Source organism: Pseudophryne corroboree, chromosome 4 (genome assembly GCF_028390025.1).
Source record: "Pseudophryne corroboree isolate aPseCor3 chromosome 4, aPseCor3.hap2, whole genome shotgun sequence".
Lineage (NCBI taxonomy): Eukaryota > Metazoa > Chordata > Amphibia > Anura > Myobatrachidae > Pseudophryne > Pseudophryne corroboree.
Genome location: NC_086447.1, coordinates 782,934,284 through 782,948,287, shown reverse-complemented (window position 1 = coordinate 782,948,287; position 14,004 = coordinate 782,934,284). Strand labels below are relative to the sequence as shown.

General features: G+C 44.1%; 1 pseudogene; it reads left to right on the top strand.

The window, feature by feature from the left end:
• The first annotated feature begins 10,791 nt into the window (after positions 1-10,791).
• Positions 10,792-10,910, top strand: LOC134913263 (5S ribosomal RNA; annotated as a pseudogene).
• The last annotated feature ends 3,094 nt before the right edge of the window (positions 10,911-14,004 follow it).

Below are 14,004 nucleotides of genomic sequence, written 5' to 3'. Positions count from 1 at the left end.
TCAGTAATATCGACATCGGAGTCAGAGTCCGTGTCGGTACCTGTATCTGCCATCTGGGTAAAAGCAAGCTTTTGAGACCCTGAGACTCTCTGTACCTGAGACAAAGCGTCCTTCACGGACTGTCTCCATGTTTGTGTCTGAGAATCAGATTTATACAGTCTCTTAGATAGTAGGCTGTGCCGACAGAGACATACCTAAATCCTTTTCTGCACCCCCCATAACACCCAGGCTCAGACATGTCGACACCGAGTGCCGACACACTTACACAGGCCACAAGCATGGGGACAGACCCACAGAGAAGCCCTTAGGGAGAAACACGAAACACAGAGGGAATATGCCAGCTCACATCCCAGCGCCCATACACTAAAGTAATTGTATATTTGATCAGCGCTGATTAAACATAGATGAAAGCACCAAATTTCATGTGCCTCCCCCCCCCCCCTCCCCCTGGTTTTCCTCCCTTTTACTTGCGGGAGCTTGGAGGTCAGGGCCGGCGTCTCTGCAGCACTGTAGATATAGGAGAAAATGGTGCTGGTGAGCAATGTGCGGCCAAGCCCAGCCCCTTCCCGGCACGCTGTAGCCCGCTAAAATTCTAATTTATGTACACTGGCGGGGGTAGGGGTACTCTATACTGTGCCCGGGCACCGTATATCACGTTTTTTGCCAACCACCAACCCCAGTAACTGCTGCCCAGGGCACTCCCCCCTAGCGCCCTGAACCCTGCAAGTGCCGTTGGTGACATGTGTGGGAGCATGGAGCGCAGTGCTACCGCTGCGCTGTACCTCGTTACTGAAGTTTTCTGCCGTCACTGAAGTCTTCTGTTCTTCTAATACTCACCCGGCTTCTGTCTTCTGGCTTCTGTGAGGGGGGTGACGGCGCGGCTCTGGGAACAAGCAGCTAGGCGCACCAAGTGATCGAACCCTCTGGAGCTAATGGTGTCCAGTATCCAAAGAAGCAGAGCCCTTAACTAAGAAGAAGTGGGTCTGACTTCTCTCCCCTCAGTCCCACGATGCAGGGAGCCTGTAGCCAGCAGGTCTCCCTGAAAATAACAAACCTAACATAAAGTCTTTTCCAGAGAAACTCAGGAGAGCTCCCCTGTGAGTGTCCAGTCAGTCCTGGGCACAAAGTCTAACTGAGGTCTGGAGGAGGGGCATTGAGGGAGGAGCCAGTTCACACTCAGTCTTAAGTTTTTTCAGTGTCCCCAAGCTCCTGCGGATCCCGTCTATACCCCATGGTCCTTTTGGAGTCCCCAGCATCGTCTAGGACGTAAGAGAAAACAAGAAAAAACTCATGTCAACCTTTTGACCTGTCGACCTAGTACATGTTGACCTAGAAACCCTGTCAACCTTCAAACCCTGTCGACCTAGTGACTGTCGACCTATAGTGGTCGACCTAAACATTGTCGACCTAGACACTGTCGATCTGATGATGCACAACCTTTGCGATCGCTGTCTGCCAGCTAGCATGCTGGGAGGTCTTGCCCTGCGCTGGTCGGCCCCCAGCATGTGATAGAAAGGATTGCAGATTCTGCTTTTTAGCAGAATCTGCAATCCAACCTGAATAACCCCCTATGTGTATAGGTGATTGGGACCTGCCTGCTACAATCAGTGGGGTCACTGATATATAATCAATACAGTTACACTGACTGAAGAGGGTAATAATGGCTATTATGAAATGCAGTCAGTAAGTGGATGTGGTGCAATCAGTGAAGGGGGAAAGTAATATACTGTCATAGAATACAGGTGTGGTATGGCTGACCGGCGGTCATCATACCGACGCAGGGATCCCGGCGGGGGGTGAGTACACCCACAAGTGGAAATAGTCCCTGTTGGTCGGCATGCCGACCATCGGAATAGTGAGGGGTGGTCATGTAACCATCGGTCTCCTGATCGCCGGTCACATGAATACCACCCATAGAATACAAGGAGGAAAAACAACAAATATTTTAAGAGGCATATACTGTATCAGGAACGAAAATATGCTATGGATTGTTTGAGGGAGGGGGGCCCAAATTGGTATCCTGCTTAGGGCCCCATGAGGTCTATATCCACCTCTGGTGGTAGGTTAGGAATCACTCACAGTGTGGGTGTCAGAATGGGAGCCGGGCTGAGACGGCACCTGCACAATGAGGGTCATTCCGACTCGTTCGCACGCAGCGGTTTGTTGCTGCGGTGCGAACGGGTCCAGGATGTGCATGTGCGGCAGCCGCACTGCGCACGCGCAGCGTTGCTGGTGACAGGGGTCGCCGGGTTACGTAGCGGAGTACGAAGAAAGCGGTCGCAGAGACGACCGCAAGAAGATTGACAGAGAGAAGGCGTTCCTGGGCATCACCAGACCGTTGCCTGCCGTTTTCGGGGAGTGGAGAAGAAAATGCAGGCGTGTCCAGGAGAACGGAGAGCGGATGTCTGACGTCATAGCCGGCTCCAGCATCGCTGATATCGTCGCACAGGGTAAGTATGTCCAGGGCTAGTCATGTTCTGCTTTATAAAATGTTAGCTTAGCAGGGCTACAAAAGTGATCGCATTCCTGCTAAGCTAAAATACACTCCCCCATAGGCGTGGACTAAAAGTTGCTGGCTGCGATCAACTCGGAATGACCCCCAGTCTGACTGTGTATTATGCGGAATTGGTCAGATAGTGCTGGCGCGGGGTGGTTCAACTTTCTGCGCAGTATCTGACCAGGCATGAGGGGGGTGCCTGACATTAGGATGTGCCTGTGCGCACAAGGCACCCCCCGTGCACATGTGTATGCCCCCTCCTCCCCATACCAGTGCTATTAGCCCCCCAGGGCCCCCACTCCCCATGTATCTCCCCCTTTCCCAATATCACTTTCCATGTGTCTCTGCCCTCCCCCATAATAGCAGTGTAATCAGCTCCCACAGCCCAATAACAGTGTCATATCCCCGTGCCCCCACTTTCCATAGGTCTCCCCCTATAGCAGTGTCATTAGCCACCTTCCCCTATCTAACCTTGCTTTATCCTGTGAGGCTGCTGCACTGGGTCAGGGTCTTGTAGCTCAATGGGGTCTGAATCTTCATCTTTTTACTGTCACAGAAAGTGAAAGTAACACACTCCCTGCCTGTGTGAGCTGAGCACTGACTCACAACCTTCTCCCCCCAGGCAGTGTTTGTGACCAGATATTCCCTCCTGCACCCATCCCAGTAGTACAGCACCTAGAAAGGGGACAGGCAGCCTGAGGCAGGAGATGAGCTGCTCTGCAATGTGCCTCAGTATCACTGCTCTGCTGCTGACAATGGCACCTGGGGAGAGCTCCACTTCTCAGCTCTTCCACATTATACTGATCCTCCTCCCAGCCAGCACCACTGCTTATATAGGAGAGCTGTGATTGGCTGGCTGCATCATGTGCTTTTCTCAGTGTATGTCATATCCCCACATCTCACCATAGTCCATAGCCATCTCAGTGTATGTCATATCCCCATCTCACCATATGTCATATCCATCTCAGCATAATCCATATCCATCTCAGCATAATCCATAGCCATCTCACCATATGTCATATCCATCTCACCATATGTTATATCCATCTCACCATATGTTATATCCATCTCAGCATAATCCATAGCCATCTCACCATATGTCATATCCATCTCAGCATATGTCATATCCATCTCAGCATAATCCATAGCCATCTCACCATATGTCATATCCATCTCAGCATAATCCATAGCCATCTCACCATATGTCATATCCATCTCACCATATGTCATATCCATCTCACCATATGTCATATCCATCTCACCATATGTCATATCCCCATCTCACCATATGTCATATCCATCTCAGCATAATCCATAGCCATCTCACCATATGTCATATCCATCTCACCATATGTCATATCCATCTCACCATATGTCATATCCATCTCAGCATATGTCATATCCATCTCACCATATGTCATATCCATCTCACCATATGTCATATCCATCTCACCATATGTTATATCCATCTCAGCATAATCCATAGCCATCTCAGCATATGTCATATCCATCTCACCATATGTCATATCCATCTCACCATATGTCATATCCATCTCACCATATGTCATATCCATCTCAGCATATGTCATATCCATCTCACCATACAGCATATCCATCTCACCATATGTCATATCCATCTCAGCATATGTCATATCCATCTCACCATATGTCATATCCATTTCAGCATAATCCATAGCCATTTCAGCACAGGTCATATCCATCTCACCATACAGCATATCCATCTCACCATATGTCATATCCATCTCACCATATGTCATATCCATCTCACCATATGTCATATCCATCTCACCATATGTCATATCCATCTCAGCATATGTCATATCCATCTCAGCATACGTCATATCCATCTTGGCATACGTCATATCCATCTTGGCATACGTCATATCCATCTCAGCATACATCATATCCATTTCAGCACATGTCATATCCATCTCGGCATATGTCATATCCATCTCAGCATATGTCATATCCATCTTGGCATATGTCATATCCATCTCGGCATACGTCATATCCATCTCAGCACACATCATATCCATCTAGGCATATGTCATATCCATCTCAGTACACGTCATATCCATCTCAGCATACATCATATCCATCTCAACACACATCATATCCATCTAGGCATATGTCATATCCATCTCAGCATACATCATATCCATCTCAGCATACGGCATATCCATCTCGTCATACATCATATCCATAAAGCAAAAATTAGCTATACGTTATATCCAGAAAGCTGTAATTTTGACTTGAACGGCCCCTCATAGCTTTTAGCAGAGTATGTATTACGCTGCATACTATATTACTTGTACCAGGGCTAAAACTAGGATTTGTATCACCCGGGGCAAGACAGTAATTTAGCACACACCCTAAAAAAATTAAAAAAATAAAAATAAAAATATTCAAAATAAAAAGTAAAATAAAAAAATTACAGTTTGCTAACAAATACAAGATCTACAAGTTAGTTTATGAGTGATGTTCTAATATATATATATATATATATATATATATATATATATATATATGTATGTGTGTGTGTGTGTGTGTGTGTGTGTGTGTGTGTGTGTGTGTGTGTATAGATAGAAATATAGGTATGCACACACATACATATGTATTCAAATGTCAAAAAGCACAACAATATATTTAGTGGGAAAGTGGAATTATTAGTTACCCCGCATCTGGCATAAATGTACTGTAGCATACCATACAGTAGATGATCACATAATCTAATGTGGATAACATTAGACAGGGATGACCACCGGCTGCATGTGACTAAGGGGCCGATTTATTAAGACCGGTGAAGTGATAAAGTGGAAGGTGATAACGCACCAGCCAATCACCTCCTAACTTCCATGTTACAGGCTGGGTTTGAAAAATAACTGGAGCTGACTAGCTGGTGCTTTATCACCTTCCACTATATCACTTCACCAGGCTTAATACATCTGCCCCTAAATGCTTATATTTGCCCATATACAGAGCTGAATGTTTAAGAAGAACAACAAACATCCCTGATAACTTTTGCCTTCTGGTTTTTATCAAAAGTTTGTATGTTTTTGTGACTTCTAACCACAAGAACTTACATTATAAAGAATTATTTGACAAAGGGGAGTATATTCTAATATAAAATATTCAATGTGCCTGCTTCTGTTTCTCCAGCTGCATCTGGTCCATAACAAGGCTACAAATGCTCTGTTTTACTTTGTCTATAATATACAGTGGTTCCTCTGTTAGAAATGTTATGTTTTGTTTCATTGTGTGCTTTACCAAACCCCTAAACCAGTAGCGCCTTTTACCGAGGAGAAACAGGATTTTTGACCAGGGCGCCGCAGTCTTGGGGGCGCTGCTACCGCTGCTGCTACTGCTACCGGCGCTACCGCTGCCACCGCCACCACCTGTCCCTTCCCACTGGTGCTGTGCAGTGCGCCTTACATCATTGCACACCGCACGGCATTGTGGGAGCGGCATCAGATGTAATTGACCGTTAGTGTCTATGTGCAGCGCTATGGGAGAGACCTCACTGGCCTAACATTTATCAGGGTAAAAAACACCCTTCAAATTATAACAGTAGGTTCAGTGCTTGAAGTGGGCCGGTATACAACGGTATGGTATACGGGCACTTCGATCACTGACCTCCGCCAGGCTGCCGCCGCATTGATCTGGCCACTACTATCTAAAATCTGCCACAGTCCTGCAGCCAATCAGAAGCGGCATTGGCTGCTGGTCCGCGGCAGATTTTAAATAGTAGTGCCGCGGTCATCATAGGAGCCAGTGCCACACCAAAGGCCACCAACCACAGCCTCCTCCTACATTTCACCGCTGACGCGCTCAGCCTCCCCTGCCACCCTCAGTCCTTCTCTGCACCTTCACACCATCTCCAAAGCCCACAGCCTCCTCCGCCCTGTGCTGACCACTGCCTCCTCATGCACCGCAAACCACAGCCTCCTCATGCAGCCGAAGACACAGCCACCTCATGCACCGCAGCTGCTAAATAGGTAATCTTACCCTGCTGCCTTTCTCTCTCCCTAGTCCCTACTGTATGCCCTTGCTGTCCCTCTCTGTGTCACTCTCCCTGTTCCTATGTCCCTGCTGTCACTTTCCCTGTCCCTCTGTCACTCTCCCTGTCCCTATGTCCCTGCTGTCATTTTCCCTGTCCCTATGTCCCTGCTGCCACTTTCCCTGTCCCTCTGTCACTCTCCCTGTCCCTATGTCCTTGCTTTCACTTTCCCTGGGCGGGATGTACTAAAGCAAAAATGCGGTAAAACCCCCGAAAACGGGGGTTTTACCGCATTTTCATATTTACTAACACCCTACCACCGCTTTTTCGGCGTCCAGGGTAGCGCCATCTCTGGATGGCGATACCCTATAGAAGCCTATGGGCTTCTTTTTGCCGACCGCCGCAACCCGCCGACACCGTCGACACCGCCGCAGACGCCGACCCCCCTCCCCCCGAGCGTACCTTCCTCCAGGCTGCCCTGGACCCGGAAGGTAATCTCCTCCTCCCCCTAGCAACACAGCCGGACGTTCTTCCGGCTGCAGGGGGGAGGAGGAGGCGCCGGGGGCAGCCTGCTGCTGCTTCCCGGCATCTAGCCTATGTGGGGACCCCTGGGAGGTGATGGACCCCCCCCGCAGATCACCTAACAGGTATCGCGGGGCCTCTGTCACTGCATCGCGATGTTGATCGCATATGTTAGTACATATGCGATCAATATCGCTGCGGTAACCGGTGAGGGGCGGCGATGTATGTTAATACATCCCGCCCCCTGTCTCTCTGTCACTCTCCCTGTTCCTATGTTTTCTGGAAGGCAATTTCACTTGCAATGATTAGTAATTCCGTAGCCTAAACATTCGCAGCTGCGTCGGTAAGTGCCTACAAACATGAATTAGGCCTACTTGAGAATATAGACACTCCAGACAAATAGGGCCTTGGTAGGAAGTGAACTTATGACCTCAGGGGTGTGAGACAGTAATACTAATCATCACATCAACCGTACTGCCTTCACACCTATATATCTATGTCATATACATGAAAATTGGTAAAGAGTTGATTTTGTATCTATTGACATATGACTTTGTAATAACATTTGTTGCAATTCATATCTAAACGTCTTGAAGCACAGCTCATTGCCTTATTGTGCCTACAGTAATTTCCAAGAATTGATATCCAGTAGGGCAAGACATGGTGTACTTTGATGCATGATGTGCTCTCATGATGGAAAAACGTGTAACTAGCAAGGATGTATCTAGGGGTCCGAGCACCCCTGGCAAAGTAGAGACAGGTGCCCCCCTCCCCATATTTGAAATACAGAAGTAGTTGAAAAAGGGCGTGGGCACAAAATAGTACCCTTATTTCATATTGCACCACACAGTAGTGTCCCTTACTCACATTACACCGCACAGAAATGTCCGTTATTCACATTATGCTACACAGCAGTACCCCTTGTCTAATACCCCATTTCTTACATTAACAGGAAGACCTGTGAGTGCCAGCAGCTACTTTACTACAGCATATATATATATATATATATATATATATATACAAACAGAAAATTCAGCACTCACATAGCAAACTCACTTATCCTCACTACATTAATAAATAAATGATGGGGGTTTAGTCCACCTTCTTGCAGGTCCTACACTATCATATTTGGGCATGTTTGCAGTTATATTATGTGTGACACAGTTGTCAGGTTTTAATTTTTGAGACTCTGCGATAGTGTAGGACCTACAAGAAGGTGGGGTACCTTGGCGAGCGGTTTGCAGGCTTCCGTGCATTGGCGAATTCACTAACTAAACCCCCATCATTTATTTATTTATTGATGTAGTGAGGATAAGTGAGCTTGCTTTGGAGAGTGCTGAATTTTCTGTTTGTATATATTTAAGTAGGTGGCCATGGGCTACATGCACCCCACCCTGAGTGGTGAGTGCAGACATTGCACCCCACTTCTGGGGTGGTAGTGCTGTGGTTTTATATTTGTTTGTATATATATATATATATATATATATATTTATATATATATATATATATATATATAGAAGTGTAATTAGCGCTACGTCCTAAAATACAAGGCTAATATAAATTATACAATATGCAGTGAATGTCAAGTGATTACAATTTACAACACTTCTCCAGTAGGAGGGCTGCTAAAAAAAGTCCTCTAATGATGGACTCTATTTCAAAGTCCAGATTCAAATAGAAAAAGTGATAGGACCCAGCACCTTCTGTGTTTCAATTCTCCAAGTGTGAATAAGAAACTTATATGCGTACCGGAACCAACAGGATTTTCAGCTTGTAATACATATCTCTCTGTGTATCAATCATCCGGTTTTCTCGGTTTTCCGGTTCCCCAGTGTTCCAGTACATCAACCAAAAAACAAATACAGTGGCAATAATAGTGCAGTATTGTCACTATTATAAGTGAATGTGCAGATAAAACTCAGCGATGTGGTTGCAGTTTGAAATCATGCATTAATTGGGAGAGGTACACCCTGTGTCAGGGGTGCAGTATGGTATGCCGGCGGCCGGGCTCCCGGCGACCAGCATACCGGTGCCGGGAGCCCGATCGCCGGCATACTGACAGTGTGACGAGCGCAAATGAGCCCCTTGCGGGCTCGCTGCGCTCGCCATGCTGCGGGCACGGTGGCGCGCTACGCGCGCCACGCTTTTTTATGCTCCCTCCAGGGGGGTCGTGGACCTCCACGAGGGAGAATATATGTCGGTATGCCGGGTGTCGGGATTCCGGCGCCGGTGTACTGTGCTCCGGGATCCCGACATTCGGCATACTGAAGACCACCCCTGTGTCAGGAATGAAAACAAGATATAGTGTCTGCAGCCTCAAGAGTAAATATATAATAATACCCTCAGATCTTGTGCTTCTCGCATATAGTAAGTTCTCTGCAGGAATCCTCTCTTATCCCCACATAGGTTACCGGGTTACCCTAAAAGTAGAACTCCTTTCATCAGCGGGTTATTATGGTAACACTTTGTAACTGGTTGTCCTGGCGTTGGGTTCTATAGTTATCAAGTAGTCCAGGTATCAGGATTATTCGAGTCATACATGTGCTCTGTCTATAATACACACAGACACCACCCCACCTACAACAGCTTCAATTCAATAAAGACTGAATCTATATACATACACCACTCTCCAGGTGTGGCACTCCTGGCTTTACAAAGATGCAAGAGACTAGCGTAGTCAATAACATTTCAGTTTTATTCAACTGTCATCAGATTCTGAATCTGATGACAGTTGAATATAACTGAAATGTTATTGACTATGCCAGTTGCCAGTGTCTTGCGTGTTTGTGAAGCCAGGAGTGCTGCACCCGGAGAGTGGTATGAAAACAGTATTGTGAGGGCACAGGCTACATGCATTTTTTAAAGGAGTGCCGTCCATTTGCAGTATATACATATATATATATATATATATAGATATATATATATAGATATAGATATAGATTTTGCCTAACATACAGCTAAACAGGAGAGATCAATAAAGAGGACCACTTTAGAAAGGTCAAAGAGGACAACATATTGCTACCTATATTTTATCCTATATATATTGACTGGGACAATTAATCTTATTAAGTTCCAACAAAGAAAACAGATACCAGAAGGTTCATTCCCCATCAGCCACCTACTCTCTATACGGATAGGAGGATGCTTATAACTAATGAGTAACAGTACCTAACAACCTGAGTGAAAAGTATACTGAAAGGAGCACAGAGTAGCTGGAATTCCACCATTACTGACTCTTTTCTATAGAATACCCCTGATAAAGTCTTTGCTGATGAAACGCGTTGGGTGATATATTATTCTACTATTCAAACTCAAAGGAAAGCATGTTCTTTTGAATTTCTATTTTTAGCCTAGTATGCACGATGAATACCGATGTGATTTTCTAAATCAATGTTTAATTATTAGTAATTTCATTTCACTTCAATTTCTCACTAGTCTTTCGTGATGATATATATATTTTTTTGACAATTTAACCCATCATATCTCTCATACCTCTTGCTCATACTTCACTATTGTTTCATGGACTCTCATCTGCGATTCACGGAGCACAATACCACAGACGTGGGATTTGTTGAGCTGTGTCTAACGCAGAAAGCAGATCCATCAATTACGCTATACTGATTCATTCCTTTTTTCTCCCATATACTATTTTCATTTCCTTTTTTCTCTTTCTTTTTTTCTGTCTCTCCTTTTCTTCCTCTTTCTTCCGTTTCCTACATAGGTGCACTCTCATTGGTGTACTATCATAAAAATTCTCTACTATCATACCACGCTGCCAATGCCCGATCTCGTCTGATCTTGGAAGCCAAACAGCGTTGGGCCGGGTCAGTACCAGGAGAGGAGACTTCCTGCGAATACCCGGTGTTGTAGAGTTGGGACCATTTCCCTTCATATGTGTTTGCGACGCCAACAGCAGTATCACCACTAATTCTATTTTCCCCTTTCCTCTTCCTTTTTTTCTTCTTTTGAGGCTTACTACTATTTTTTGTGGCTTACGTCAGAAAGTCAAGCTCATTTGAATGCAGGAGACCAACCAACTTTGAATTAAGTAGCCCAAGTGGGACTTACTTATCTAATAACTCTTATGATCACTCCTTGGTTCCATCAACACAGATATTCTGTGCTGGTCAGGGGAATTGTGGGTAAGACGATTCAATGTCTACAACCATTCCAATCACCAAGTGTGATTAAACAGACCAGAACATTTTTAATAATTCTAATTATCACATTTCTTTCTTTGATATGGATCATTTATATGGGTATTCTTATTACAAATGTCAACATTAAAAGTTATGTTTTAAGTATCTCTCTCTACATGTTATAGGAATTTTCCTTTCCTTCCAAGAGTGCGCCCACACAAGAGCCTTCTTTCTCTCCTTTTCTCTAGTATATTATTCTACTATTCAAACTCAAAGGAAAGAAAAGAACTGTCTTTCAAATATATGCTGAGAATTCAACCATACTTATGAATTAGTACATTTATTGTCTCGTCGGTTATAATATTTTATATTAATTTTTAAATAATTATTTTAATAAATATACTTATATTTTGTAAAAATTGCATTTGGTTGTATTCAACGAATAATCTGTCATACTACTCTTAACAAACTTTGTACTATATATGTGTTTGATAAATCTGAAAGGTATTAACCAGTAGAGATCCATATAATTTGGCGTTCCTTTAGATCCAACCAATAGGTCCGTTCAAGCAGAGGACCAATCTGAGGGGTACTGCCGAACATACCCTAAGATAACCGTTATTCTTTATTACTGCACTACAGCAAACAAAAGTAATATGAAAGTCTATCAAGGCGGTACTACTTAACAAATACTATATATATATATATATATATATATACACACACATATATATCCATATATTGTTACGGCACTCACTGTCCTTGTTACAGCCACCGGGGTGCCCTCCTCCACCGATACAAACTTGTAAAGGTTGCCTGGGATGGATTGCTTCTCCATTCCTTTAGGTAAAAGAACCAAGTTTATATATATATATATATATATATATATATACAGGTTGAGTATCCCTTATCCAAAATGCTTGGGACCAGAGGTATTTTGGATATGGGTTTTTCCGTATTTTGGAATAATTGCATACCATAATGAGATATCATGGTGATGGGACCTAAATCTTAGCACAGAATGCATTTATGTTACATATACACCTTATACACACAGCCTGAAGGTAATTTTAGCCAATATTTTTTATAACTTTGTGCATTAAACAAAGTGTGTCTACATTCACACAATTCATTTATGTTTCATATACACCTTATACACACAGCCTGAAGGTCATTTAATACAATATTTTTAATAACTTTGTGTATTAAACAAAGTTTGTGTACATTGACCCATCAAAAAACAAAGGTTTCACTATCTCACTCTCACTCAAAAAAGTCTGTATTTCGGAATATTCCGTATTTCGGAATATTTGGATATGGGATACTCAACCTGTATATATATTGTAAAAGCCTAATATATATCCTATATAAAACACACTAAAAGGTTAAAAGACTCAGTACGCTATTAGAGTAAGTGGTACCGTAAGGGTACGTACTCAGCGTAGCGGACGCTTAGCCGTGGACGAGACGCACGAGCGGCACGTTCTCTCATGGCTTAATGCGTAATGGCAAGCACGCTATAGGCTGCCGACTAACGTAATGATACGCTATCAGTGTAGCGGACGCTCGAGACCACGAGGAGATCACGAGCGGCGCTGACGCTCACAGAGTTAAAACTCTGTAACAATATCCTAAACAATGTACTTATTTGTAAACCTTTGTGCAGTGATAAGGTGTAAATGCAACACAGTGTAACCTTGTTAGTTAGAAAGCTGTATGAGCGATTCTTACGCTCTGAGAACCCTTTAGCAATATAATAAACACTCAAATACCGGTCTAAGGGTCTAACACCTTTTAAGGGAATGAATGAACGTTCAATCGCAAAAGAATACACAATACAAGTTATACACTACCAAACTAACATAAAATACCTAACCGAGTTACTACACGTTAAAATACAACAAAGACACAATTACATTTAAGGGGGAAAGGAGAGAGAGAATGGCTTACAACAAAATAGGAGATAAATATGGTTGCAGAGAACTTACGCACAAGGGGAACAATCGCAAGCGCCTTTCTGGATATCCAGCTCCCGATTATCAGTGATGAGAACCGTTGTCAAGAGTAGAGAGCTGGCCCAGATCGGCTTGTCTTTATATACACTTACACACAGTACAGTACAATGGTCCCTACATTCTTATTGTTCATTGGACACAGGAATTCGTCTCTGCATTATAACAAAAGGTCATAGGTTGGTTCATACAGGTGGGCTGTGACTATTTCAAACTGCTCAGGTGGGAGGGAAACTGGGTTTCCCGCCGCATGGGTAATAAAGTGCAAATATAGTAAATGTCCATAAACTTCTTATGTCCATAACTATACGCACGAGCGAGTAATCCGCTTCAAACCAACACCGGAATATTGCTAATTATATTCTCTTCCGATGGATACTAAACACCACTGTGTAACCCCTGTCTGACCCTTCGTATCAAACAAAGAGGAATCTCTTTGTCCCCGAACATGCTATATTAACTAAACTTTCAGAGTCTATCAAAGGGACCATAATCTACAAAATACATTATATGACTAAAATATGTTACGATTGAGTCGCCCACTAGATGCACACAAACTCTACCGTAAATGCGCATACCGCGCGCCCGCGAGTGCACGCGACCGCGAGTATACGCACGCACGGGAGAGCTCATGCTCGTGCAACGGGCACACGCATAAGGTGCATATATGGCAATGTGCAGCGTGATATTTTTCTGACTTTGACAGTCCACCCTTTGGCAGTCACCAATAACTGCCACTTCCTAAAACAGTTCAAAAAGAGAAAAATATATGTCATGTATAATACATTTCTATGATTGGGTAGGGGAGAAGAGGGG